Below are 6,791 nucleotides of genomic sequence, written 5' to 3' on the forward strand. Positions count from 1 at the left end.
CACCATTACGCCAGCACGGCCCTTTTCAGGTGTCTCATTAAGCGGAGAACAATTACAGAATTTTTTCTTCGATCCAATAGATCATTCTATTGGTTTGAGAAATAAATATGACATGGAGAAAGAGAGAGAGAGAGAGAGGGGGGGGGGGGTGTGCTCCGAATCTTATAATTTCTTTCCGAACTAACTTACGCAATAGCTGAAGCCCACACATCGCTCAATTTTATCCCAACACAAATTGTGACACTCTTCCAAACTCTGTTTTTTCTCTGTTTTCCAGGGTCGCCCGCCTTTGCTGGGAGTCAAGCAAGGGCACTCTGTAATTGGAGGGGATTTGGGCTCAAGAGAAACAGACCCAGCTTGGTAACTTTTAAACAGTATCAAAAAATTAAACGCAATCAGAATAAGCAGTTTTTTCCAATTCATTTTTAGACGATTCTTCAAAAAAAAACAATCTGCTTGATTACTTTGTACTTTTCTCCTACTGAGCTCACGTGTTTTTGGTAGTTTTGACTCTGATTTCATATGAAAAATATATGACCGGAAACAGTAAAAACAAAAATTGTTTTTTTTTCAGTTTTCATTCGATATCTAAATATCATCATGGACACATGATGAAACATGAAACTCATACATATTTAAACAAAAACAGATGTTTTTTTTCACATGTCCTAGACTTCTTTTAAAATGAAGTTACGAAGTTTTTTGTACTTTTTTTGGAATTTTTTTATCTGCTAGGTTCAAACTTTCAAGATGATTTTTAATTTTATTTGCAGTTTTTAAAACAGGGTTATGGAAATCATATGAAGGTACTTTTGCTACCTTCCTCAACTTATCGCTAGATTTTTTGTTGTTTTTTTTTGAGTCAATATTGATTGAATTGCGTGAAATTATGAAAAATAAGAAAAAACAAGCGGTAAATGAAAAAAAAATGCAAAATTGCAAAACTGAGAGTTAAATCTCATCATCCCACTTCTAGGGACGATTGAGTTGGGACCTAAGGTCTAACACATAGAGTAATTTTAGATAGTGTTCACCGTCTGCTCGTCACGCTATCTTATTTTCGGCCGGATAGATTCGTGCAACTTCTTAGTCTAATACCGATCTTAATCTTACTCTTATATCTCTTAGTCTCAATAGATCTAGAGTATACTGGTTTTACTACGATTCGGTCTCTTGCAGAAAACAACTAAGTTCTAAGTTAAATTCAAATCTATCTGGTGCTAAAATTACAAGTAATTTCAGCACTTACAATTAAATGGGTTGTTAGTTTGAAGGAGTATGATTGGTTAGTCTTTAATACTTTATAGGGATAAAATATCTAAATTAAAACCAATAACAAATTATAGTTTGGATCTGGTTCCACCCATCCGGGCTTTACAGAAATTTTGTTCTTTGACTTCTATCTGTAATGGAGGATGGTTGATGATTGTTTGTATTTCGCGAGCATCATTTCTTGGTTCCGTTCTTGGAGAAGGAAGCTCCAAGAAGCTGGAATCGTCGATATTATTCTTGTCATTCAACAATGACTGTGACCGCCAACAAAATCAATCTGATTTCCAAATGGTTTGTTATGATTGTTTGTTCTTCTTCAGCGGAGAACTGAATGTGTTCCGATCCTTTTTGGGAATGGCGTGAAGATTGAGTTTGGAGGGAATGCCTTGTAACTCGGATCTGTACGTATACTTAGACATCGAGGTGTTCATTGGTCTGATTCAATAAAATCCTTTGCTGCGAAGTCAAGTCGTACTTCAAATCCTTTGAGTTGTGATTGTGGGCGGCTTATCGGTTGTGTTTAGCCATTCTGTAGATTGAGTGTGAGGGGGTCGTCTAGTTTCTTGATGCTCGTCTTCGTGATTAGGTGTGATCTATATACTGCATTATATAATTTATATATATAAATTTTTATTAGTTCTGTTTTTAGTTATGATTCTTTATTAGTTTTTATTGCAAAAGCGTTTTAATTTAGTTGTGTTATTTTAAAGAGTTATTCACCCTTGAGTAGTTCTCGTCAAAAATAGGGAGTGGGTCACAAAGCGTGTTCTCTAGCCCGGTGGGTTAGGCCGGCTATTAAGCATGCTCAGATCGTCCTCTTCTGATGGGTTAGGCCAGGAGTGAGGGTATGATTGTATGCTGGTTTTTTATGGGGTCCTGTTTTGTCTTAACCTTTCATGTTGTGTTTGTTACTGGTTTTTTTCTTTTGTTGTTTTGGTTGTGTCCTTTTCTTAAAAATCGAATTGTTTGGTTTGGGTTTGTCTTGCGACTTTTTGGTGTTCTATTGTTTCTTTTTTGGACTTTTCAATAGTCTTCAAAAGAATAATTCAACCAGTTGTTTAAGCTGGTTTAATCCGGTTTGGGTACCGTGGGTTTTCTTTTCTCAGTCATGCTGTTAGTTTGTGGTTTATGGTGTTTAGTAAGCTGCGTTGGTTAGTTTAGATTATTTTATAATTCCTTTCCAACCGTTGCCGATTTCAAAGCATAATTTATTTTTTTTGTGCTTCACGTTTTTCCGCTGGGGTTAGTTTTAGGCCCTTGCTTATTTCATTATGCATAAAGGACTTAAATTCATAGTCATGAGCACCACTGTTACTCATTACGCCCATCACACAATTTTGGTTATACAGCGAGAAGCGAGACAGTCGGGTTAAAAGCAAGTTTGAAATTTGTTTTTGCTTGTTTAGGTTGTTGTTAGTCAAAGTTAAAACTTAAAATTCATTATTTTCAACAATTCGTCGTGGGCGAGCTGTGCGAGTTTGGATAGAATTCTTTTGCGAGTGAATTTAAAGAAGCGTCTTTAAAAGGTTAGAACTGCTTTCTTTCGTATAAGTTTAGTACTTGAATTTTTAAATTTACCGATTTGCGGGGGTTGAAATTATTAATTTTTTTCTTTGTTTTTAGATTTACTACATTGGGGAAAAGAAATTATAGATGAATTTACTACTATGGGAAAAAGTTTTACTGTATCATTCAGTGCGGTTTGTTAATAGAAGTTTATAGTTTTGTAAAAAAAGATTCGTATTTTAATTTGATTTTTCTGTTTGTAGGTGATTGTGATCTAAAGACTAAAGAAAAAGAAAAAACGTTTAATTAGGAATGGTTATTTGTATTTTGAATTTTTTAGTTTTAATTTATTCAATTCATGCTTACCTTATTCATCGGGAAAGAAGCCATGAGGGAAAACATTGTGGATGACATCAGATGTGGTTAGTAGCTTTGCTAATATGCGAATGATTTTTTTAGTCTGAAGCAGTGGCCAAAGCATTTGGAGTGCTTTAATGTTTTTTAGTTTTTCAGTGCCAACGGAAATCTCATAAGGTGTGTTTTGGATTAAATTAAAAAGCACGTGATTATATTTAGTGTTGTGTATGAACTCTTAAAATGGTACTTCAACAGAATGGATGTATTCATGCGGGACAATGAGTGGTCGGGATTCTTCTTCGTTGAAGGTTTTGGTGAGGGGACAGAATATATACATTTGCGTGATCGGGTCATAGTTACGGAGAATGCCTTGAAAGTTAGTATTTTTAATACAATATGTGAAAATTAAAAAAAAGGTTATGTGTATTTGGAGTTAATAAAATGATATTGATGATGGGGCTGTCGTGATGGTGTATGTAAGTCAAAGTGATTTTGCATGAATCTTAATAAGTGTAAGTGTGTGTCTGTTTAGTTCTTAACATGATGTCGTGTGAACAGTGCAAATCACGTTCTTTGGGAGTGAGGAAGTGAAAGGTTAGTGAAAAGGTTTCAAATTTTTCAAAAATGATTCATAAACTTGGATGTCACAAAGTGCTTCTGAAATGATGTGATCGTGTTTTTTATCTAGTGCGTTAAGTGTGAAAAGATAAGGTATTCGGATCAAGATTTTTTCGGTTAATTGCGGGTTAGCGAACTGATCGTCGTCGAGGAAATGATCTTGGTTAGGTCTGATGACATTGTGGTCGTAGTATTCGATGGAATACTTGTAAGCGCGGGGTGCAGTGAATGTTTTTAATAGCTTTTTGTATCCTACATGTGTAAACTGCCGAGGAGTTAGTGCTGTAGTTAGTCTGAAAAGGTCATTTTTCTTCCTTTCTATGTCCTGTAGTGTGTTAAGGAGTGGTAAAGCAAGTGGATTTGGAAAATTTGGATATGATGTCCAATGAAGTGTACGGATTAGTACATGTTCATCTTCGTAATTGTGTTGTTCAGTGTTAGTGTCGGAGTGGTTATATTTATTTTGGGGAAAGAATTGTAAAGTTACTTGGAGAAATTTGCTAGTGTTTGGTATGATCTGGGTGATTTATATATTCTCGGGCTGTTCCGGGTTTCGATGGAAACGGGTGATTGGGGCATTTTCGTTTAGAGGTTCTATAAGCACGGTTAGCAATGGATAATGATTGTGTTGATATTGAGGATTGAGCTAAAGATGGGGTGTAATCTGAAGAAGGTGTGGGAGTTGGTGGGTTTAGACATGTTCGACTAATGTATAGACATGTTCGTTTTAAGAGATGCTTTATTTTTTGAAAGTTCATTCAAAACTGTCTTAATTTAGGATGAAAAGAGGTGTAGCACGATTCCGGTGCTTATTTTTTTTCAAAATTTTTTCTCGAAATTTTTTTTTATTGAATAAATGCGTCACTTTCTCGATTTTTTGTACTGTTTTTTCTCGGTTTTGTTAATCTTGGATTGTATTTTGATTTTGAAAATGATGACGAATGTGTCTAATTTGTTCTAATGTTCCTTCCCACCTGGCCTAGAGCCTAAAGTTAATGACGTCGCCTTTATATACGTAATTTAAAAAGATCGGTAAACTTTGAATTGCTGGACTTCCGCTATTCTTCTCAAACTTTGTCGGCTTAGTTGCCACATCATACATCACGCTTGTTTGCCCTGTAAGCAACTTTAATTGCATTTGCAAGAAAAGTAATTTGTAGGTTCAGGGAGGTGGACTTGAACTTTTTCTAAATCTTTTTTTTTGGCGCAAGAGGGGTCTGCTCGAAACCTGAAGGTTTAGTGGCCTCATTACTGATTATTTTTCTTGTGCTGTAGGAAACTTCCCTTGTAGTTGAAAAAGCAAGTCTCATTTAGGGCTTAAAATTGTCAAGATTTTTTATGAAATCATATTTTTTCTGCGCCACTTGTGTCTGCTCAATAGTTATCGGCTTTATCTCCTCTTTGTAAGGTTTGTTCCTTTGCTAAATACTCAAATTTTTGCCCTACTAACCTTAAATGAACTTTTATCGAGACACAAAAAATTAATTATTTGTTATTTCTATTTTGTTATTTTTGTTATTTCTAAGTTTTTATGTTTTCGACTTCTTACGTTTTTATAATTGTGTTTAATTGCAAGTGGCGCAAAGCTCCACTTCACCACTGTGTCAAAAATGATGAAAAAGCTCCCAAAAATCCTAGAAAAAATTCCGGCAACCAATATGTGTGAGAAAATAAATTTATGGTCGTATTGACTTTTGCCTTTTCTCAAAATTGATACTTATGATTGCTCCAAGCGTAAGAACTAAAAGTTTTTGAAAAACCAATTAAAATTGCAAAAATTGCTTTCCATTCGCAGCTAAATTAAAAATTGACAAAGGACAAATTGTGTCAAGTGAGCGAAATAATCTATATGATTATATAAATCCCAGAACTGATATGAGTTTCTATCATTGGAACTCGTGATAGATGAAAGTATTCAATCTATTGATTAAAACTAAATAGGTAAACATCCGCTCGCTTTCAGAAAACCATTGAAAAAAGTTTAACAACTCTTACTTTCGCACATAAAAAAAAACAGATGTCTGTCGGGGATTTAGTTTAAGGATGGTCTGATGTTGAAATAATCCCAATTGCTTTTGCGTTTTTTTTTTGTTTAAGTTTGATAATCAAAACTTCCATCGAGGGTAGTGAAAGCTGAATCACAGAGTTATCTTTGTGTTTTGAGGCTAGCTGCAATTAGACAAATGCTTACATAATTATATTCGAGTATTTAACATTATGAGGTAAAAACTGCATGCAATGAGAAGAAATGAGAACAAGTCTGCTCGTATCAGGGCAAAGCCCTGAATGTTCCGACTGTCTTTTAGGACCTATGAAGCAGAAATAACATGAACAATTTTAACGTATTAAAAAAAATTTAAAAAGTTTTTTTTTTTAATTTAAGTGATAGATTTTGCTCCTTCTAACAAATCAATTATGCATATAACCTTCCTTGAACCAATTTAGAACGGTTTCTAAGTCTGAATGAATCTCGCCTACGCGTTAATAGCGCAAAATATATTGCGCGTTAATTGTCCAAAATTGGCCAAAATGGCTATCTGTACATCCCCATAACTTTACTAAAAAAGATCACAGATGAAACATATTCTCACTTCTAAGCTTAGGACAACAATAGTTTTCGAATGATCTAGAAAAACTCTGTCAAAAAATGATTAGTTAAAAAGTCGAAATTTGTCTGAAGAAAAAAAACCACCCGAGCACAAGTATTCCGTTAATTTCGTTACGAAACTGGAACAAGAAATTTCCAAAAACGTTATGTGTTCTTACGTTTATTGTTCCGAATTTTAAAATGTGATTAACGGAATTTTGTGCTCGGGGTGGGTTTCGCTTATCTTCAGACAAATTTTAACTTTTTAACTAGCCATTTTTGACGAAAATTTTTTCATTTCATTCGAAAGATATTGTTGTCTTGAACTTAAACTTGAAAAGATCTTTCACCTGTGATCATTTTTTGTAAAATTATTGGTGTTTAAATAATGCGTGTTTAATATATTTCGCGCTATTAACACGTAAGCGGAGATTTCATCCGCCCTAGAAAT

Source organism: Symsagittifera roscoffensis, chromosome 9, assembly GCF_963678635.1.
Source record: "Symsagittifera roscoffensis chromosome 9, txSymRosc1.1, whole genome shotgun sequence".
NCBI classification, from domain to species: Eukaryota; Metazoa; Xenacoelomorpha; order Acoela; family Convolutidae; genus Symsagittifera; species Symsagittifera roscoffensis.